This window comes from Amblyomma maculatum, chromosome 11, assembly GCF_055883805.1.
Source record: "Amblyomma maculatum isolate TAMU_Amacu chromosome 11, ASM5588380v1, whole genome shotgun sequence".
Lineage (NCBI taxonomy): Eukaryota > Metazoa > Arthropoda > Arachnida > Ixodida > Ixodidae > Amblyomma > Amblyomma maculatum.
Genome location: NC_139354.1, coordinates 49,485,282 through 49,509,489, shown reverse-complemented (window position 1 = coordinate 49,509,489; position 24,208 = coordinate 49,485,282).

Genomic DNA, 24,208 nt, shown 5'->3' with positions numbered 1-24,208 from the left:
TGCTTCCATAATGGTGGTCCGAGGCTTCCGCCCGCGCGAGGCGCCGACCAATATGGTCCTCTTTGAACATGTTGGCGGGGAGAGGCCGCACATGGAGGGCGCGTCTCCATTTTTCGGAATTGCGACATCTCTCATCCGTGAGTTGCGTGTGTTGGATGTGAAGTGTGGCAAGAAGATGGTGACTCGACTCTGTCTTTGTTAGACGCGTGTACTAATTGGTTAGGTGGGCCTCTCGAAGCTCCATGAAAGTATTCACCACACCCAGCGCCATGAGACGGCTGGTAGAAGTGGAGACCGGGAGGTCCAGTGCTCGTTTCATGATTTTACGGAGGATAACGTCGTGAGTATCTTCCTCCTGTTACCGCAGGTGGAGGTAGAGTCGAATAGAAGATTCGACTGGTCACGAATGCGTTCGCCAGCCGCAAGGCGTCCTTGCATCGTAACCCACCGCGCTTGTTTTAAACCCGGCGGACCATGCGGCCCACCTGGTCCGCCACCTGCCGGAGCGTGGCGAGCAATGTGTCGCATCGTCTCTGGTTGTGTATAAAGAGTCCAAGAACTCTAATTTCTTTAGATTCTTGAATGGGACCGCTTTGCAAGGTGAGATTAATTTGGGTCGAGCATGAGCGCAAGGGGTGCAGATGCTCGAATTAAGATTTCTTCGGTGAGCATTGGAGACCACAGCCGCGGGCATAGCTGTCCACTATGCTAGCAGCCGTTTGCAGGCTGATCTCCATGTCCCCCAGATGCCCTTGCGTTGCCCAAAGGGTGATGTCGTCGGCGTACAGCGCTTGTTGCACCCCTTCGACCGCACTCAACAGAGCAGGTAAGCGTATCATTGCAACGTTGAATAGCAGAGGGGATAGCCCTGCGCCTTGCGGAACGCCACTCGTGCCGAGCAAAAAAGGTCCGTGTTCTTGATCCTGTATTCGAATATAAGACAGTCTGTCTGTGAGAAATTGTTTTATGTAGTTGAAAGTGTTTGTACCGCAGTGCGTTTGACTCAAGTGCGGGAGTATGACCTCATGTGTTATATTGTCGAACGCCCCTTTGAGATCCAGGGCGAGGACGATTTGTGGTTTCTTGCGCATGTGATGGGGTCAGTATTTCGCTATCGAGTTGGAGCAGGATATCCTGTGAGGATCTGTGTGGGCGAAATCCGAACATGGTGTCCGCGAAAGTGTTGTGTCCAAGGTACTCCGACAGCCGGTCCCGCACCATCGTCTCCATTATTTGCCCACACACGAGGCGAGAGAGATGGGTCGGAGGTTGTCCGTCTCGACTGGTTTCCCGGCTTTGGGAATAAAGGTGACGAGAGCCGTCTTCCATTCAATGGGAAGCGGGGTTTCCCCTGTCCGGACCGCATTGATATAGTCAAGAAGGCACTGGTGCATCATGTCAGGGAAGTGCGCCAGAAGTTTGACGGTGACATTGTCCCTGCCCTGCGCAGTGCACTTCTTCATTTTGGCCACACTAGCCCGCAGATCGTGGAGCCGGAATGGGTTATCCAACTCCGAGTTTTCCGTGCCTGCATAGGCATAGGCCGATCCGCGGGGGTCCTGAATTCTGGCAAAGCCAAAATTTGTGAGTGTGCGAACGTTTTGGAGGACATTATGGTATTCTGTGCGTCGACACCGTGCGTTTCACGCCAGGTGTAGCGAACGAAGGCGAGGAACGCGGCGAGACCCGCCGTCATTGTGGTCTTTCTCGGTCTCCCACAGGCCGCAGAACCCATCGCTATGCAAGTGTTTACGGAAGAGCAATCCATCGTCCCTGAAGTGACGAAAGATGGCTCCTGGATTACTCAATTTAAGTACCAGGAGCTCTATCGTAAGCCTAATGCCGCTGGCCCGAGCGGCAGCGGTAACCCCGTAGGTGATGGCGTCTCGTCCGCATCAGCGAAGAACGCCGGCGGAGACAACATGAACCGTCAGGCGGATAAACGTCAGACAAATGCTAGGGCGCCATTCATGAAGAAGATCCAGCTCCCACAGCTGCCTACCAATCATTTCAAGGTTGTCTTCAGACCACAAGTTCCAATCGACTCCCCTCTCAAAGGAGGAGCCACTCTACTTCAGGCGATTGGCAGCGCAGCTAGCATCAAGGACGCCCAAGTGTTCGAAGAAGATATTGCACAGCGACACTCAGTCAACCAAACGATTACTACCAGCACCCCAAGCAGTGCTCGTGGAGAAGCCTATAGGAAAGTAGTGGGCTTCACCTTCGCCGGAAAGACGTACCTTGTCAAAACCTACGTACCAGCTCAAGATCTCTCTGTCAAAGGCATAGTACACAATGAATACAGCGGGGAATCGGACGAGCAGCTGAGACTCGACTACAGACACATGAACCCGGATGCTGATGTTATATCCGCAAGACGGTATGGGAAATCTAACCACATTGTTGTCATCGTGGCTGGTACGACGCTTCCCAGAGTGCTCCGGTGTCCGGGAGCCCTAGGTAAAGTGGCTGTGTTTTTCAACAGGGTGGAAGCATGCTTCAACTGTAGACGAACAAGACATGAACAGAACGTATGTCCCCAAACTAAAAATTGACATGCCACTGATGCGGAGATAATCACCCGCAACCCCCGGAAGACCAAAAAACAAACTGTAAGGCACGATGCATTGGATTCAATGGGCACCACAGTACAGGCAGCAGCAACTGCAAGTTCCGGTTTGTCAAGGGCAGAACACCAGAGACAAGCGCCGAGAAGATCGATATTGACAATTCCCAACAACCAAGAGGAAGACCAGAGACCCGGAACGCAGCTGGCTACCAGAGAGACTCCACATCTCCTGCAAAGCCATAGGAGTAAGTCCAACCAAAGCAGGAGCGATTCCGGACGTAGGTCAAGGGACCCCAGCCAGAAGAGAGACTCCAAGAATGTCTGCAAAGTCGTGGATGACAAGACCATCTCCTGGAAGAAAGAAGACAACGATGATAAGGTGAGGGATCAGGCAATGGTTATTGCGAGGCTCTTTCACCTATTGGTGATGATCCAGGGTAGAGCCGCACCCGCCGCTGATAACATGTCAGGATCTTGCAATATAGGCTATCTGGGACATATATATCGAGTAATAAATGGAAAATCAAACAGATTTCGCAGAGACGAGTGTTCTTCTGGCATCGCGTCAGGCCTACCTCTGCAGACTGTGCCAGCTCTGCAATCATCACCCGTCATCCCAACCTGTGTATCATGCGGTCACCTGCCATCACCAGATGCTTCAGGACTCTCACCATCTGATGCTCATCTACAACACGCATCTGGTCCTTCCACCGCAAGCTGGGATCGGCTGATGCCTACAAGTCAGGATGATCTTCCTGATAGCTCAGATACTTCGTCTGCCATTACCTGTATAGATGCTGCGGCGAAGTCTGCTCAAGAGCCAGACAAATTTATTCAAGTGCCATCGAAGCGTCGCTGCAGCTCGAGGCGGTCGAATTTCAGTGTCGACGCAACTAACGCTTCTAAAGCGCCCAAGTGCAACCTCACAGTAATCATAAAACCAGTAGATACCGGATATCGTATTACTCGCTTTAATCCGCTGGCAATGAGGCAAGCATTTGAATCTCTGGGTCCAGATGCCGTCCTTCAAGTTCGCCCCAACGAGCGGCTTAATCTTCTGGCAGTTGACACCCGAACCGCGGTTGCTACTGAACGCCTTTTACAAATACGATCAATAGCAGGAATTGCAGTGCAAGCATACGAGCCCCGACCAAACAACTGCGGCGTAGGAGTAATCAAGGGTGTGCCCCTGGATCTTACTCAAGAAGATATCTACTCGGCACTATTGCAGAGAGTTCCAATAAAATCGGTGCGCCGTCTGGGAAATTCCGAAAATATCCGCATTGTTTTTGTGACAGAATCTGCGCCAGAATACGTTATTCTTGGATATACAAGATACCGTGTGCATGAATACATCCAAAAACCACGACAATGGGGTAGATGTCAGCGCTTCGGCCATGTGATTACTGCTTGCCGACTAGCCTTGCGTTGCCCACGCTGTGGGGAAATCGTGACCGTACCACGTACCCAAGTGACATCCCAATTTCTCCCAACTGCGGAAAGCAGCATGAGGCAACGTTTTCCAGCTGCATTGCCTACCAAAAGGAGAAACTAATCTATAAGTACAAGATATCTAATAATACCGACTACAAGTCAGCAAAAGCTGCTTTAATTGACCAAAATCAAATAAGGAGTAGTCATCACAGAAAAAAAACATTGACGGGAAAGAAATCACAAGGACAGTAACAGAAGGTTGATGCTGGTCATCCAAGAATTGATGACGTGGTTGAATTTCCTCCTCTTCCACAATAATCAGAGGCTCAACAACCATCTGTACCAAGCCCACAAGAAATTACTGTACAGCAGCCTCATTTGAAGTGTGCATCCCGGAACCGCTCATGCGAAACCTCTATTCGCAGAAACTCTGACATTTCTAGTTCCCAACTGTGCTCACTTGTTGAGGCTGTTCGTGCTTTTCTTATACCACTCTCCTCACCGGTGGCGAAAGCCATCCTTACAATTATTGATTTCATATCTCCTCTCCTCGCACAATGGCGGTAGCAGACAATCAGTCGTCTGCTCCACCCAGCGTGCAAGCCATCCGAAATAAGGCCACCATCTTTCAATGGAATGCCTGCAGCCTCCGCCCCCGTCTCTCTGACTTTCGACACTTCGTCTTCAAGCATCGTTTCCCTATAATTGCTATATCAGAATCTCGGCTTAATACTACACTCCGTCTCTCAGGCTACACAGTACTGCAATCAACAACTGGTACAGACCTCAGTAAAGTTCTTCTGGCTATCCGGAAAAACGTCAACTTCATCCAGCATCCCATACCAACTGATCCACATAATGAGTACGTTGCAGCCATTTTAAAGTGCATGAACATGCAGTTTAGAGTAATTGCTGCCTACATACCACCTCGTGCTAATTTCAATATTGAACGCCTACAAGATATCATGCGAAGTACCCCTGTGCCACACATTATAACGGGAGATTTCAACGCACATCATCCTGCTTGGGGAGGCGTCAGATCGACAGCCAGAGGCCGGCAGCTATTCGACTTCGCACTTTCCAACAATTTATTATTTCTCAACGACGGCCAAGCAACTTACTATCAAGGAGCACGGTCCAGTGCTCTTGATATCTCCATGATCTCTGCTGATCTGTCAGCTTCAAGAACCTGGTCTGTGGACATCGAGACTCATGGCAGCGATCAACTACCTACATATATTGAGGTTTGTGGCTTTTCTCTCGCCTCTCAGCGGCATAAAGTTCGCTACACGAACTGGGAAGCTTTCGCTGATGCCGTAGAAAAGCAGGATCTGTCAAACTTAAATTATGACTCCTTCATTGCTGCAGTAGCACATGCTCAAACATTGCACACGAGAGTCCTCCACCTGCCAAAAGTGTACTCAGCTGTTGAAGCCGAATATGAAAACCTTCGAGCATTACGTCGCAGAGCAGAAAGACGAGCGCGCAAGACACTTTCTAGAGACGATATCCGGACTTCTAGGCGAGCACAAAAACACGTTCAACGCCATTTGGACAAGCTAGAAAGAAGGAAATGGACATCTTTTTGTGCAAAATTAGATCCTAGAAAGCCACTATCTAAAGTATGGAGTATTGAACGAAGTTTAAGAAGTCAGCCTTCACAACTACATCCTTTCGAGTGCGTGGCTCTAAATGCCAATACTACTTGTCTTCATGTAGCAGAGACTTTCTGTTCAAAGATGATTGCTCCATTAGCAGCTCCTTCACTGCAAAATGTGCTCCCCACCTTTGTCCCGTCGCCCAACACTTCTTTCCTAGACGAATTGTTCACTATGGAAGAACTTCAAGCTGCGCTAGCAGTTACCAACAAAAGATCTTGCCAGGGCCTGACCATGTTAGCTACACTTCGCTGTCGCGTCTTGGAAGAAAAGCCAAAACTCAGCTCCTTACCATCTATAAAAACTCTTGGATAGCTGGCAGCCTTGTAGAGAGCTGGAAGACTGCGCGCGTAATACCCGTTCTTAAACCTGGTAAGCCATCAATTGATCTAAACGCTTATCGTCCTATTGCACTGCTAAGCTGTGTTGGGAAATTGATGGAAAAAATGGTTCATTCATGCCTCACCTGGGACTTGACGAATAGGGGAATTTACCCTCCATCAATGTCTGGCTTCCGAAAAGGCCGAAGCAGTATTGATAATGTTATTGCTCTTGCCAACTGTGTCAGGCGCAGCAAAGCTGAGCGGTCTCTAATTATTGCCGTTTTTCTTGACGTTAAAGGAGCATTTGATAATGTCACGCACGAGGCGATTCATTCAGCCTTGCGTTCAATTGGCATTGCTGGACGAATGTATAACTGTCTTTCTGATTATCTTCGTGATAGGGCCATTTACATGTCAACGGATCAAGGTGACACGTCCTTACATCATGCGTCTTGGGGCGTTCCTCAGGGAGGGATTTCAAGTCCAACCCTCTTCAATATATCTCTTCTTGGTTTGGACAGGTCCTTGCCACCTACTGTTCAAATCTCCCTCTACGCAGATGACATCTGCATATGGTGCTCCGGAAGAAACAGGCGCATTGTGCATGCTCGGCTACAAAAAGCAATAGTTGGCATTGCATTTTTTTAAACAAGCGAGGTCTTGTTATATCTCCAGAAAAGTGCGCAGCAATTTCATTTTCACGACGTGATCTCTCCCGTTATGTACTGAAAGTTGCTGGCACTCCTATACCGTATGTCAACAATAAAAAATTTCTAGGTGTGACCTTTGATAGGTCTCTTTCATGGTCACCACACGTTCAACAACTTAAGACCAAACTCTCTTCATACGTATCTATATTCCGTATGCTCTCAACGACCAGAAGAGGCTGCTCTACCGATTCCTTATTACGGCTTTATGGAGCACTTTGTGAAGGTCTTCTGCGTTATAGCCTCCCTGTTCTTCAAGGCCTCTCGCAGTCAAGCATTAAACTACTTGAAGCCATGCAGGCCAAATCTTTGAGAGTGTGCCTTGGTCTTCCAAAAAACACTTCCGTAGTGGGCACTCTGGCGGAGAGCAGACGTTTATCTGTAACCGTGCTGATACCGCAGGAGCTGCTTGGCGCCCAGCTGCGCTTTGCACGTGAACCTACCCACCCGTTTTCAGAGCAAAGTATGACATCACTCTCCAATCTACTGCCTGCGAAATATCAACGCGCAGTACCGTCATCTTTCCCACCATGGAGGTTTGCTTCATGGAAAATTTGTACAACTATACCTGGCATCAAAAGAAAAGCCCACACTCCAGGAGCCGCACTTAAATACTTCGCCCTTGAGCACATCTGTGCACGCTACAGTCATCATTGCCACATCTATACTGATGGCTCTGTCACAGCTATTTCTTCATCCATCGGCGTGTGGATACCATCAATGCACACCACAATCTAGGCAACACACAGTCATCGCACTTCAGCTGTGGCTACTGAGTTAACAGCTCTGAGAGAAGCAATTATAATATTCTACAACAATGCCCTGCAGCATGGGTTATCTTCAGCGATTGTCGCGCTGCACTACAATTGCTTAAATCATCAATAATTCAGGAAGACCTCGTCATTGACATAAATAAGCTACACACAGAGGCCTATGACCTGAGTCACAGCATTGTGCTACAGTGGTTACCTGATCACTGCGGCATCGCGGGCAACGACCTCGCAGACGCCGCTGCAAAAGAACTAAAAGATTCCACAAGGACAATTTCAATACCATTCTCGCGAAGAGATGCAGCAAGACTTGTAGCAACTGAATCATGGCGATTGCAACGCTCTCTGTGGTGTGACCCGAACCATCAATATCGACCTCTACACCGAATTGATCCCACTTGCGTCTTTCGAATTCCTCACAATTTGAACAGGTGGCATCGAAACTGTCTACACAGAATCCGCTTGAATGTGTCATACACAAACTACTTCCTACATAAAATAGGCATAGCCAGCAGGACTCTGTGCTCTACATGTGATGTGTGTGAAAATTTTGAACATTTGGTAACCTCCTGTCAACGGTTTACTGCACATCGCAGGACACTGCGCAATAATTTAAGCTTACCTAAAGAACCAACCTTGCGCCTTGAACATGTCCTGGGACCTTGGTGCGACGGATCGTCTGCTGCGCGAGCTACCAAGGCCTTACTAACTTTTCTGAAGGACACAGGGTTGACTAATACCCTTTAAAACTCATCTGTGTGTGCTTATGTGCGTGTGAAAGTGTGCGACACCGATTCTCTTTTTTTCTCATTTATTTCCCCTTCCCCTCCCACACTCTGTCACCCTCATCCCTCAACCCTCATCAGGAGTAGCATGCTAGGCTTCAGTTCAGTTCAGGCGTTCAGTCGTGTCCGACTCTTCGTGACCCTATGGACCATGTCACGCCACGCTTTCCGGTCTCTCACTATCTTCTTAACATCCCATAGCTTCATCTGCAATGCCTCGAGAATGCCATCTAACCATCGCGTTCGCTGCCTACCCCTTCTCCGGCGACCCTCAATCTTTCCCAACATCAAATCTTTCTCCAGCGACTCCTCTCTTCGCATCAGATGACCAAAGTAGCTGAGCTTTAACTTTAGAATTTGACCCTCCAATGAGAAGTCAGCGTTTATGGTCGACAATATCGACTGATTTGATCTTCTGGCAGTCCAAGGAACTCTCAAGAGTCTTCGCCAGCACCACAATTCAAACGCGTCAATTCTTCGGCGGTCAGCCTTTTTCACAGTCCAACTCTCGCATCCATACATCACAACCGGAAAGACCATAGCACGGGTTATACGGATCTTGGTTGGCAGACTAATGTCTCTGCTCTTTACTAGGCGGTCAAGGCTAACCATTGCTCTCTTTCCCAGAAGCAGGCGTCTCCTAATTTCATGGCTGCAGTCTCCTTCCGAGGTAATCTTGGCGCCCAAGAACAGGAAATCTGTCACAGCTTCCACTTCTTGTCCATTGATGCTCCAGGACTTGAGAGGGCAAGACGCCATGATCTTCGTCTTTTTAAAGTTCAGTTTAAGCCCAAACTTCTCACTCTCTTCTTGTACGCGCATCAGAAGTCTCTTGAGTTCCACTTCACTTTCTGCCATTAAAGTGGTATCATCCGCATATCTAAGGTTGTTGATACGTTTTCCAGCAATCTTCACTCCGGCTGAAGACTCGTCCAGACCGGCCTTCCTCATGATGCACTCTGCATATAGGTTAAATAGGCAGGGCGACAGTATGCAGCCTTGCCTCACCCCTTTCTCAATCGGAAACCAATCAGTAAGACCATGCCCAGTTCTGACTGTGGCCTCTTGCCCTTCATAATGGTTCCTGAGGAGACAGATGAGGTGAATTGGAACTCCCATCTCTTGGAGAGCTTGCCACAATCTGCTGTGATCTACGCAGTCAAACGCTTTCGCATAATCAATAAAGCAGAAGTAAATGGGTTTCTGGAACTCTCTTGCTTTTTCCATGATCCAGCGAAGGTTGGCAATTTGGTCTCTAGTTCCTCTGCCCTTGCGAAACCCAGCTTGCACGTCCGGAAGCTCCCGATCCACATACTGCTGCAGCCTACCCCGCAGGATTTTTAACATCACCTTGCTAGCATGCGAAATAAGCGCGATCGCGCGGTAGTTGGAACAATCTTTGGCACTGCCTTTCTTTGGAATGGGGATGTAAACTGACCTTCTCCAATCCTGTGGCCACTGCAGGGTTGTCCAAATCTTTTGACATAATGTATGCAGTGTGTTAACAGCGTCGTGGTTGAGGTTTTGAAGCAACTCAGCTGGAATACCATCAATTCCGCTAGCTTTGTTCTTAGCAAGGCTGGCTAAGGCCCATTCAACTTCCCTCTTCAGGATGCCCGGCTCGAGATCAGTAATCACAACCGTCCTATGTTGGGTTTGCACATCCGGGTCCTTCTTGTACAGTTCTTCTGTGTATTCCTGCCACCTCTTCTTTATCTCTGAGGCTTCAGTGAGGTCCTTGCCTCGTTTGTCCTTTATCACGCCCAGCTTAGCACAGAAGCTTCCTTTGATATCTTTGATTGTCTTATACAGAGCTCTTGTGTTCCTTAATTGGCTGTTGTCCTCAACTGCTTGACACTGTATGTTCAGGAAGGCATTCTTACCTCTCCTTGCTATTTTCTGAAAATCCGCATTGAGAACCTTGTATCTTTCTCTTTCCCCCATACCTTTTGTCATTCTCCTTTCCTCAGCTATTTGCAAAGCCTCTTCAGATAACCAGTTTGCTTTTTTGCATTTCTTTTGCTTTGGAACTACCTTAGTAGCAACTTCTTGTATTATATCACGAACATCAGTCCACATCTCTTCGGGCTCTTTGTCTTCTAGATCTAATTCTTGAAATCGATTCCTCACTTCCACAGCATATTCTAATGGAATCTGATCCAGATCATACCTGAAAGGCCTTCTAGTTTTCTGCGTTTTCCTCAATCGAAGCTTAGTTTTGGCAACAAGAAGCTGATGATCGGTGCCACAATCGGCCCCAGGCCTTGTTTTTACTGCTTGTATAGCGCTTCTCCATCTCTGCCGGCAAATAATATAATCGATCTGATTCCTGTACAGACCGTCCGGTGAAATCCATGTGTACAGGCGCCTCTTGTGCTGTTGAAAATGAGTATTCGCTATGGTCAGGTTGTTTTCTTGACAGAACTCTACTAGCCTCTGCCCAGCTTCATTTGGCTCACCGAGACCGAACTTGCCTGTAATTCCGGATATCTCTTCACTCCCGACCTTAGCATTCCAGTCTCCTATGAGAAAAACGACGTCTGATGATGGGGTGCGGTCTAAAAGGCATTGTAGGTCCGCATAAAATCTCTCAACGTCAGCTTCTTCAGCAGCAGTGGTCGGTGCATAGACTTGGATAACTGTTATGTTGAAAGGGTGACCTTGGATCCGAAGTGAAATCATTCGGTCGTTTTTGGGGTTGTACCCTAGCACTGCTTTGCCCATTCTTCTGTTTACTATGAGAGCGACCCCATTCCTTCTCTTGGATTCGTGCCCACAATAAAAGACATAATGGTCGCCGGAGTTAGGCTTACCACCAGGCAGACATCTGTTGCGATTAAAATATCTCTCTCTCTCTTTCACGCGTAGATAAACTAGAAAAATTGGTAGAAACACAAACAAAACTCATTCAATTCCTCAAAAGTGAAAAATCTAAAAAAGAGCTAGTTTCGCAATTTTCAGATAACCCACCCACGGAAACAGATCACGTCTCCCCAACTAAGAGAGTAGCGCCCAATGAGGAGGTGGAGAGCCCTACCGCTAAGAAAAAGATTGAAGAATGTTCCCAAGGGAGTGCATGACCTGCAAGCGCGCTTTTCTAATGAAAAAAGGTAATAAAAGCGGCATCGCTGACTGCATGAAGTTTTATTATTACCTAATAAACGTGATTTCTTTGCCCAGGTAGAATGGCTAACTGCGTTGTATTGTGTCTGAGAAATTTCACCTCGACTTGACACCGAATCACCTTCATCTACTCTATTTAATGTACTGCTGACCTAATTATTTTAAAGAACACGCTTTTAGAGGCGACGTGCAGAATGATCTGCTGCGCCCCTAAAGCATGAACAGTTGTGAAAAGGGCTGAAAAATTTGAAATACAAAGCACCGTGACTGCTTGGCGATCATTAGTTTGGCCATCAAAAGCTCCCAGCAGACCTTGCAATTATTTAGTATCATTGATGTTGCGCAATATAGGATGTCATGGACTGAAAGCTGGATTCTTTCCATAGAGCTAACATGAAATCAATTTATGGCCGTCTTTAGTTTCACGAACGTGCATAGTTCACGGAGCGTTATTTCTACCACAGGGAGAATCAACATTTGGTCACTTTATAGCGGAAGCTCTGAAGCAAAGCGAAGGAGACACAAACACACCGTGTCGTTTATTCGGGTAGCAGTTGAGGTTTGGTGGGATTAAGGGTGAGTTGGATGATGTAGCCCAATCTTTATGCGATAGGGGGAGACCTCCGTCACCTACACCTTCCTGCCTATCTTTAACTGTAAAACGATGTAAAAACTGGAGAATCCGCTCTGGTGATGTGTGATCTCTCGTGATCAGTCATGATGGGGACAACAGGGTAAAGTTAAAGCGTCGCCCTGCTATTTGAAGGCGAAAAGTTGCTTGTTGCTTGAAAATTATAACGACGGAAAATTTGGCAAACTGATGGCGAATACAATAGTTTAGCAAAATATACCCTTTCGAAGATTTAGCTGTGTCAGTGTGAAGCCGGTGGACAGGCCACTGTCACCTTGGAACCTTCGCATATACCTTCATCCGTCTCAACACCCACTAGACACTCTTCTTTCTCTCTTGTTTGACGAGATCAGTGCTTCCCTTCGGCATGGTCTGCCTGTTCCCGCTGCCTTCCACCCAATACACCCCCGCTGCAATTACATCCCAGTCACGACTGTCCGAGTGGAACCCGTCAGTCAATTTGCTTGCAGCAGACTGAATGCCTTTCAGAGAGTTTAGAAAAACCTCTACGACAGTCACCATCTGCACGTGCATTATTCACCTGGCTCTCCTGTTGGGCTGTAAAAACCTCTTACCGTCGTACCAAGAAGCTTACCATGTTGTTCGCCAAGTCACACATGCTACTTACAAGATCAAACTATGGGAAACTAAAACCTCACCACCCGAACCATCAGTTTAGATGCCTCACGAGCAGCTTTATCCGTTTACGCCGTAGCAAGCACCGGGAGTGCTCTTCCAAGGAGGAGGTCATGTGACCAAGAAAAATTAGGGGATTGTGCTGAGAGATGATGAAGCTGATTTATTTACAGTTAAGTGTGCGGTGCTCTATTTCCTGCGGTACTAGATGAAGCAGACTGGGTTATATGGCCGGAGCTCTCCCCGCACAAATAAATGCTACTAAAAATATATTACCTGTTAGCACAGAGGACACGCCTTTAGAAAGATGAAATGACTTTTCATTCCTGTTTTCATATGTGTATTGTACGATTTGAAAGCTTCCTTAGAAAGGCCTGACTCAAAGAATCAATGAATGCGATGGCCAACTGCAAATTTATTCCTGCCTGTTGTGTGAACAATGTAAGCATATGCATAATATCTAAGACATACAAAAATATATTTGGTGATGAAACCAATCACTCTTGTCGTGCACATTTGACTACGCGCATCAATAAAATAAATACTTCTAGTCATCATTCTCCTGTCAAACGGCTAACAGTTTGTAGTATATTAGTTTGTACCCTTGTCAGTTATGTTCTACAGAGCTACGCATAATTTTTTCATGATAATTTAGGGGTACTGCGAAACATGCATTATCGCAACAACGTGATTTTATACTGCCGGTATTGATCATCGCATTACTGCACCCAATTGTTAGAGAAAACAGATTCTACAGAGAATCTTGTAGAAAACGCTCACTTCAAATAAAAATTTAAAATCGCAGGAGCTATACAAAAGATATATAAATTACAAAAAACTTATTCGTTCACGCACTTTACTAGAAAAAGTATCGCAGAGTTCAAAGCTCTTTTGCTCACTTCCGTGTACTGATGACATCCATGCACACAATATTTTTAGCTATATCATGAAATGTGCACCTTAACATTATATTCAATCGTACATACTCTTTGAAGTTACGAAGAAGATAATGTGAAAAGCGACAGCTTTCAAAAACTGTTTATATCACCGCTACCATAAAATAGAAACTTATGTCGACGTCATAGCTTGTACTACATTTAAAACCACACGCGAACATTCTTCCTACATTACACAGCAACAATTAATCAAATAATCTAAAGGAGCGTGCTCACATCTGTAAGCAGTCATGTCAGTATATTATATTTCGATTCGATCGTTGCCACGGTGTGTGGAAGCGCTCTTCATCACTTAATATATTTGTCATTACTTCATGAAATTGAGGATGTCTTTCGAAGTGTACAGGTTTCCTGCGGTCCATTCAAACACCTATGCCACAAAAAGCACAAAACACCTTGACACGTAATTCACAATCAACCGTACGTCAACAAATGCAACATTGTGGCCCCACTACATCCACCACCGATGACTTCGAATCAGATTAGATAGACCCATCGGTGACTTTTCCGGCATTTTGACCATCGCTTCCTTGTGGAACAATAGGTTTCGGTAGTAACTGGTAAAATGATAGTCAGAGAAGCCGTTATTACCTCTTTGCAAATGTGTTTCAGAGGGTGGGGCACAAAGCTAAATTCTGTCCCTTAGACGGAATTTGCAATATATGCGGGTGTGCACAACCGGAATATGCAGAATACGAAGAGCCCCCATTCTGTGTCTTATCTAAAATGATGGCATTCACTTCACTGAGCCCGGCGTGTCGAAGCCGACAAATTCAGGAACAGGAAACCCCTAACCTTGAGATGTATCATTCAGACAAACACTCTTTGTCGCATGTACTCTAAACAAATGATTTATTTGTGCGCCACTTCTAACCACCGAATGTCCTGTGACTATTGATGCCAGATGCAGCAGTGAGCGATGTAAATTAAGCTGCAAAAAAAAAATAATGTTTTACTTTGGAAACAATAGACAACCAAATGTGAGCGATCGCCTTCTGCGGCACATGCGCCCCGGGTACAATTTAGTTTACCGTAATCGCCGATTCACTGCAGTGGCTGGAGAAAACATTTCTACTTCAACAGCTACCGCGTAATAATTCTACACATAACGAGCAATTTTCTGCGAAAATAACCTTTAAAGCTATGCAAAAATACAAAAATTTGAACTCCGAGAGAAATGTGACCTTCAAGTTATATTTATTCACTGAAACTTCCACGATCATGGCATCACACATTTATTACCTGCTTGCACAGGCATCTGATGGAGATGAAGGCCTAACTTGCAAGAAAACAGCTGCAGCACACGCTTCGTAGTCATGGGCGGTGTGTGGCGGGACTTCATATTTATGTGGAATCATGGTAGCTTACAGCAAACCAAATCCGTCCTCACACCTGAAATTCGCCAATATGACACTACTGCTGTTCTGCTACAATAAATAAGAGATCATTGCTCAATGCCGGCAACAGAGGCTTCACAGATTCCAGTATAGGGCATCTGCATACTCATTTGTGTTCAGCCTGAGCCGCTTTGGGACTATAAATCCCACAAACCAATACATACCATTTGTGGTTCCTACACAGTACTGAAGAAAATGCAGTGTTGTTAATTTAAAGTGCGCTGCCGCTCAGCAGAGAATTTTGAATACTTGTACAGAGTATTTTCAAGTCATTACAGTGTACCTTCAGCACCTTAGTCGCACTCCATTATTTCTTGCACGGGTTTAATATAAACAAAATACTTCAGCCTGCGCGGACTGTCCAATATGTCTGGATCCACAAAAAATTAAACCTCAGTGCAGGCGTTACCAGTGGTGGGAGGAAACGTCAACGCGCATCACACTCTCTGGGGTTACTGTAAAGCAGGCTGCAAGGCGAATAGCCTTTGTCACCTAACCAAATTATTTCACAGACCTCTCTTTGTAACGAACCAACAATTCCAACACAATTAGGACTTCATTCATGACAAACTGAAACAACCCCTGAACTTACACGTTCAGCACATGTTTTTTTTTTTTTAAACATTGGTCTCTCTCAGACATCCCCTGAATTAGCGATCATTGGCCCATCTCCATCCGACCAAAAGGGAAAAAGCTTCGCCGAAAGAAAAGCTCCCTTCATTGATTGCACCCGATTTCGACTTCTCAAATCTGCTAAAACATGCGCCTTCTTCTCGGTCTAATAAGTGGACTGCTCGAATTGCCTCACACTACACTACGAGACCATTCGAGGCTGTTCGTCTATGCGTTGTGTACGGCAGCGCATCCCTGCAACTAATGCGGACGACGGGAACAGGCTCCTCGGATGGGGAATGTCGACCACGCGCTGGCAGTGAGCAGAACTGGGACCCCACTGAGGTCATCTGTTAAGCCAGATATTTGATTTACTGCAAAAAAACACGAATCCCGACTATTGACTCTTTCCCCACGCGACAACGCCGTATTCGAGAGAAAGGGGACCTGGTGAAGTTGAGCTTGTGCCCAAGTATAGTACGTCTATTGCCCGCCGTAATGCATGCATAATGTCGATATGTGTGTACTGGTTGAATGTTGATCCCGTCGAAGCCTCGGCACCAATAATAAATGTTTTATGCGCACCGCTTATTTGAATTCATTATGCAATGGGGCTCACAAAACGCAGCCTGTGGTGTCTGGGCTGCGCCTTCAATGTGGACAAGCTTATGCTGGCAAGAAAGACGTGGCAATCCTGCCTTGAGCGTCGGCGTGCAAATTAGAGGTGTTCGTGCATGCATGTGGTACTTCTCGAAAATATACTATAAGCGTTTTTCTAAACCATGTCTTGATTTTCTCTCAGAAAAAACCAATTGTCCCGTGCTCCAGGCCCGCACGATGACAAAGTGCAGGCTCTAATCCTCGAGCACCTGCTGAGGACTGAAATTGCTGTCTAGTTCGACAAGGTCCTGTAACAACCTTGTAAAATAAATTGAGACAGCGACCTTCACTGAGGAATTACGTTGTGTAAATCTGAACTCACTGATTGCGTAGTACTGTGCTTGTAAATGGCGAGAAGGGATATGTTGAATACGCACACAAAATAAGCAAACAGCGACAGTGGAAACATACGTCGGGTAAACCGCACCGCGGGCAAGCTGAAACGAGGACCCGCGCTTTGCTCGAGATCGAAAAAAACATAGAATGTACCACCGGGAGATTTTTAAACCCTTTGTAAACCGCTGGCGTCATGGCACCACCGTAAATGATTGTGGAATGTGGGAGAGAAAAGCGTAAGAGAGGTGCTGTAGAGAACTATTCTACCTAGTAAATTTCAACTACCTGCGGATTTTGCCATTTACTGACACCACACGAACAGGGAGGCCTCTCCATTTCACCTTATTCTGAATGCAGCAGGCGGTATTAGGGTTCGAACACAGGTACTCCAGGAAAGTTTCCAGAAGTCTTGGCCATTGAGACTCTGCAGCATGGTGATCACCTCGGTTGGTACAATAATTCCAAATGTGAGCTCTCTGCTCGAAATCGAGTTAGGTTTGTCTTTTATGAACCTGAAAAAAATTTAGTTTTGCTTATGCAGAAAAAAACGCGCAGAAATTAGCAATGGACACTAAACCGCGCCTAAAGTAAAAAAGGAAGGTCAGTCAGAAAGCACAAATTGACCAAGGGTGTCGTCGAGAAGGGCTGCGGGAAATTTGCGATCACTTAGTGATCTGGAACGCTCACTATTACTACATAGCCGAAGGTCGCCTTACATTTCGCCTTATCATAATTGGCCCAAAAATTCGTTCACGTCCAGGAGTTCATGTTGTCGAAGTAGTTGGTTCTCCATGTTTACATTAACACTAATACTTGGACGGGGACAGAAGAAAATACAGCCGACGATTCACGTACACCTTTATATTTCCTTGTATTCTGTTATGTGCACCATGCAATGAGGTGCATTCTTATTGTGGCGTCCAGTATTAGAGGAAAAAGGAACACGGAGATGAAGCGGCTCGTGTTTGTGGCTGGCAATTGGACTCAGCTGGATTTCGAAGGTCGTCCTCTGGTCAATAAAACCTCACTCGTCACATCTTGATGGGGGTGCGATTCGTCTCTTCCAGCAGCCAATCTCCCGCGATGCCCTCTATTGGTCGTGATGACTAGCTTTCCGTCGACGGTGGACATTACACACGTTAATAATAATCAGTTGTGTGGCTCTCTTTTGCTATACCATTTTCCCTTTAGTGATTACTAGCCCCGTCGGGGTGGCGCAGTGGTTATGGCACTCGACGTCTGTTCCCAAGGATCCGGGATCGAATACCGGCTTTGGCTGCCGCTTTTCGATGGACGCGAAAAGGAAGGCTTCTGTGTGCTGTGCGATGTCAGTGCATATTAAAGAACCCTAGCTGGTCAAACTTTCCCGGAAACCTACACTACGGCGTCTCTCATATCCAGAGTCGCTTTGTGATATTAAACCACAGAAAATCCCCCCAAAAAACCTATAAAAGTGCTTATTGCGATGGACAGTCATTTCCAATATACGAGCTCATTTCGCCATTTTATCTACAATGACATATGTTCCTTAGTGGAAATACTAGCTTTACTTCGAATTCGCAAGAGGTTATTCCGAAGCCAAGCATTCTGCCGCCTGTTTTCGTCTTCTAATGCATGGATTCAGATTAGAGCATGAGATAGATGTCCACACAGTATGAAAGAGATGAATAAGATTTGAGAGGGAGCCTCAGTTCTCAAACGGAGACAACATTTTGTCAAGGGGACTTGTTTTGATCTGGGTCGCGCAATAGTACTTCCCGGGGAATAAATACGCTTTACTTCCGAAGAAAAAATGTAGGATAGTGAAAGAAGAAGGTTGAGGAAATTAAGCAAAGCAAAGAATAAAATATTTGTTTTCCTCGCGCCGCCTATAACATTGTTGACTGCGTAGAGTATGTACGTGCCTTGAACAAACAACAATTAGCGCTATTGGGATCGTATTCCTGTATGGCGGAGACGGCATTCCGATAATTGATTCAATGTTCCTTTCGAGATAAATATTTGGGTTGTTGCATTCTTCTATATTTATAGATTTTGTACGCCATCCTATGCCTTTTGTCATTGAAGATTTAAAGCCTGACTGAGAATGAATAATTTATTTATTCAAAATTATGCTCTTTTTGATTGAAATGATGGGAAACTGGTCTCAGGAGTATTTTTGCTGGGCGCGTCCAATGACATTTAGCCTTATGTTCATAGATTTACCTGCCACACCGATGTACTGTTTATGATCGATGAAACAGTCTTGAATGTAAATATTTTTGACTATCTGCAAGCGCACATTGCTTTTATGTGAAAAGCAAAATCGCTTGTAGGACTTTTAACTGTGGTGTCGTTTTGTTGTAACTTTTGATGCCTTGTAGACATTTAAACAATACCTACCAACAGTGTTCAAAGCACCTGCATACTCTTTCCCCCCTCTACAATAGCACGTACTGCAAAACTTCAGATGGTTTTCCATGCATATTTCTTTCTTTGGCTTGCAATCGAAACCTTTTCTTCAGATAATCTGAGACATGGCAGGTATGGTTCTCTGGATTTTATAGTGAATATGATTATTTGCTCTCCTGCCCTGCTTGTGGAAAGTCCTTGATAACTACTCCCCTGCAATCAAAGTCTTTATCAGGACTCCTTCGAATGCCTGTCCGCTTTCAAGAAAGGTGTGTAAGCTTGGAACCTGATTTAGGGGCGAACTCCTCACCTACCCTACATTGCAGTTTTTTTTTTTGCGGCTGTCGGTTTTCATTTTCAAATTCAGGCAAGAAAAAGGTAGTCGGTGCGCTGCATAGGTCGAAAGGCATTACATTAAATTCATATAACCTATCTGGCGTCACGGATTAAGTCTTCTCTTCGTCTTTTATATGCAGCGGAATCTTCCATTATCCGGGCAGTACATCAACACAGGAAATGTAGGAAGTTGAATGGAGGCAGTCAATGACATTATCAACGAGCGTAACGGGATAAACATCCTTCCTTGTGACAGCGTTGAAGGCGATAGTCGACACAAAATCGCCTTGTTTCATCTTTTTCACGAGAATCACATTGGCAGCTCACGGACTAAATGATTCCTGAATAAATTTTTGTTGCATCATATCATGAAACTGTTCGTCAATTACCCTAAGTTGGGATGGTGAGACACAGTATGGCGTCGGTCTAATTGGATATGCACACCAGTGTTGATCATGTCATGGATGCGGCAACATGGATTCGGGGGTGGCTGATGACGCGAAAATTCGGACACGTCCACATGTTTCATAAGAACACCCATCAATATTCGGCGGTCGTTAGTGGGTACCGATTCTATTATAATGGACTGGAACTTGGATTCAGAAGGATCAGAAAGTCTAGTTGAACAATCGACCACGGCAGTCAACTCGGTGATATGCCTATAGAAAGGCGTTCTTCCTAAACGTCGGTGAGTTTGAAACCACGCGGAAATACGGCAGGTTCGCTGGAATGGTTGACATTCCAAAGCGTGGAATGACCCTCGTTCCCTCTAACAAAGCACCAGGGCAGCATCACACTGTTTATCGCGCCGGCAAGGGAAGCAGGTTCTACCGATGCGTCGAAGGCGTTGGGAACTACGACCGAGGGCACAACTGGGACGAAGACGGCAGACATCCCCAGAACTACGGTATCGTCGAAGACAGAAAACGCTTGGGCAGCCCACGGCGATTTTTCTTGGAGGGCCGATCGAATGCTAGGGCGTAATGATATCTAGCCACTGCTGAAGCCGAGAGTTGAGCCACACTGTTGTAAAAATTAAGCTACAATATTTCCTGCGTAGAGCTAGGGAGCACAGTAAATTCAGATCTAAATACGTGTCGAGCGGTCGTTTCATATACTTAAGAAATACCAAGCGGAACCAACAATTCTTTCTCTACCCCTCCAAATATGAGTTCTATATCAACATAACCATTATATAACAGGGGTGGTCCTTAAGATCTAAACACATCACGGGCACTGTAGCACTAGTATCCAATAAGGCCATAACACAGCCAACGTCCACTAAGACTTCCAAACGGCTTTATAGCAAAACGATAGGTAGAGGAATTGACAAAATCGATGACCTGGCGACCGCACCTCCATCGGCCGCACATGCTAGTTTACCGGTGTCGGCGAAGCACGGACGGGAGAGGGCGAACGTCGGGAGCGGCGAGCAGGAGGTGTCAAGCTCTGGTCAGAACCTGAAAAATCGTTTCTCAGTGGAGCGTAGAGGGTTCGAAGAGGAAGCGAAAGGTGGAGTCACGGGCTTCTGGACTGACATTATGTCGACAAGTCGACCATTGGCACTGGTAGCGGGGAGCCTGGTTCCGGCGCCGGCAGGATCGGGTATGTGAGCGAGCTACCACAGCGGTAGCAAACTTGTATTTCACGAGTAAGGTCAGGACGATAGACCTCAGGGATAGAGTGGAAGCGATCAGCAAAGTCCAACCACTGGTGTCTTTGTGGAGGAGGTGGAGCGCTGTAGTAGGAACGAGTTAATGGAGCAGGTGCATAGGAGTCATTCCGGTGTTCACGGGCAGGATGTTTGTGAGCGGTAGTACCCCAAAATAAGACCGCTGGATCTGAGCTGCCTGCAGGAAGCAGCCGTCACAGGAAAGAGAACTGTGATTCACAACATGTTGATTCCAGTAGAGTTCATCACGAGCAATTTGTTTAACCAAGTCAGGTAAATTCGGAGTCTCATGGGAATTCACGCTTGCTAAAGTGGTGACATTGACAAGCCACCGAACTTCGGGTTTATGAGTCGCAGCGTAACAGCTTCGAACATGCGAAAGTGTTTGATAACGGCTGGGGTAGAATTCAATTATCTTTCGTGATGAAAACGTTGTAGGCGCCCTCCACGATGCCCTTTATGAGGTGGTCAATTCTTTCTTCGTCAGACATTCGGTATTTACCGATTTGCAGAGTTTCAGCACCTTTTCAATGTATGCTGTGCGCGTTCCTCCAGGCACTTGCACTCGCTCGAGCAGTCTGATCGGCACATTTCCGTTTTTCTCCGGTTTCACCGAAACAATTCTGAATCTCCTTTTCAAAGCGGTCCACGCTCGTTGAGGACGCTTCATCGTTCTCAAACCATTTCAGGGCGATGGCGTTCAAGAAGAAAACAACATTGGCCAGCTTGACTGTGGTGTTACCGAGATTGTATTTGCTCACCCGCTGATCATTGGTGAGCTACTCATCCACGTCTTCGCGAAGCCTTGCGAGCCTTGACATTTTCGTGCCTGTATAATATTTTCTTTTATATGCCTTCTCCTTATTGTTTCCAGCCATAATCCTCTTTCTTCTCCCCTTCCCCTTCCCCAATAAAGAGTAGCCGGCTAGAATTTAATCCTTCCAGACAACCTCTTTGCCTTTCCTTCTAATAAATTCATCTATTTGCCGGAAAATGTCTGGATACCATGGTAGTGCTGCCAAACGGGTGCCGCGCACCTTGCCGATGGGCATCGCCTTCCTGGAGCATGTTCAAGGGCGAAGATGGAAGTCCAGCAAGTGGTCGGCTACAATGAGGTAGAGAGGGGTCCATGGTGATAGCTCCAGCACCTGTCACCAGACTTAATTTTATTTACAGATATGATGCCATCTTTGCCTGGTGCGTTAATTAAACATTGGCGAGCTACCTCTTTCTTACTCATCCTTCTGGCGAACTTCTTTTCCACACTTCATTCTTCCTTCCTCTGGGCTGCCTGAGAATATTGTTTTCTTTGCTATAAAACACCACTCATGTCCAATTTTATATAATTCTTATGAGCTGACAAAATATATGCGCTTTGTCATGGTTGCAGGCAGGTATGGGTAGCGATATTCATTGCCGCTGTTTACTGCGCCTGCGTAGACTATGAGTTACCCCCATTCTTCAAATAATCTTCTCAGCGATTTTCTGAGCAAATGTATTGATGTTAATTTGTCTTCTTCTGTAATTCATGCTTATGGTCCACTTGGCTCCCACTATATGTGCAGAGAATGCGAAAATGAGCATTTACATATCTGAGAAAATAAATAAGAAATGATCGCGGAAGGTTGCCGTTACAAAAGTTCAGACAAATATCAATATCTTTCCAGCAAAGCCGTTCAAGGCCACATAACCTTCGTTCCCTAGACATCACTTTCTGCACGAATGAATAGCTGATGTTTCTTGACTTTTCTGATGATTACGCTGAAGCTTTTATGAGTATGCTGGTTAAAAAATTACTTCAGCGTTATCGTGAAGTAGGCTTCAAATACTTTGAAAAAATACAACGCAAATAGCACATCCACATAGCTAGGAGCCAAGCAATTGAGCGAAATGTATTGAATATCAGGGTAATGACATAAAACGTGAACGAGTTGATAATCAACTCTCTCAATATTTTATCACCTCAATTCCCATTCTTTTGCAAGATACCATGAAAGTATTTGTGATTTTTTACCGCTGAAGTTATGAAAACCTCCAAGATACTTCTATGTAAATCTGCACCTCTTGAGTACATGGTTTCTAACTGTGCGAAACAAATTACAAGACAACACAATAAATATATCTCCTGTGGATAAGAATACGAAGCCGCATGACGATGGGTGTCGGTATGGAGGAATCTAGCTGATTTATTTGAAATTCACACTTCTGACAATGAGATCTGTTCAGAAGCGACAAATGCGAATCTGCTTCAGCTTGCTAAACTGCCTTTTCTAAAACAAAACATTACTGAATTCTTACTTAGTGGCAATTTTCAAGCTCTGCTAAGCATTTATGGGTAGAATGTCTAATTCTTATTGCACCAGTGACAACCTGATTTTAATGCTTTTCGAACGATTATAACACCAGACAAACCTCGCACACCCGAACATATAACTACGGTGGTGATATGAACAAATGCCCGAACAAATGCCCGAAGAACCTTGTGAGAGGTAGCCGTGTGTAATTAAAATAATTTGTTAATTATTGATTCCAAGCAAAGCTTTTAAAACTGACTCGAATACACATAAAGATCACCTCTATGGATTTTCCACATTACTCATATATTGACCGTAGTACTTCGAGGGTTCTTTAATGCACAGACGTTTTGCATAGGTGCATCAGAAATACAAGGGTTCGATAAAGTTGCAATACCAATTCTGTCTGCGAATATAGCGTAGTTTATTTCTTTTTAATGGTGTGGCTCCATTTAGATATATTTGATTACCATTCACTTTAGTCACCCTAAATTCATATGCTCATCTTTATTTTATTTGTTATCTCATAAATCAATTCAAACTGGTCAATATTATTTGATTAAAAATTGGTCACTACTATACTCGGGGACACGTTTTCATGGCAATGGGCGCAAAGGTAAGGAGGCGGGACATCTTTAAACGTGTTGCTCCGCCATGCAGTCCGACCGCGCGGCTTTCGGTCTGCATAGACATTGCAGATCATTTCTTTCCTTTGCTTCGACAGCCAGCGTCTCTTGAACTTGGCTCGAATCTTGTCTGGTGAAAATGCTTTCAACCGTTGCAGAGTGGACGAACCAGTACCAGAACGACCCGAACAGGCGGCAGTCGCCATCTTGTCTGCAAAGTCGGGGCGTCTTTAAAACCCGTGACAGACATCGCACAAGAAAACCCGGTGGAACCAAGACAAGTATTTTAGGC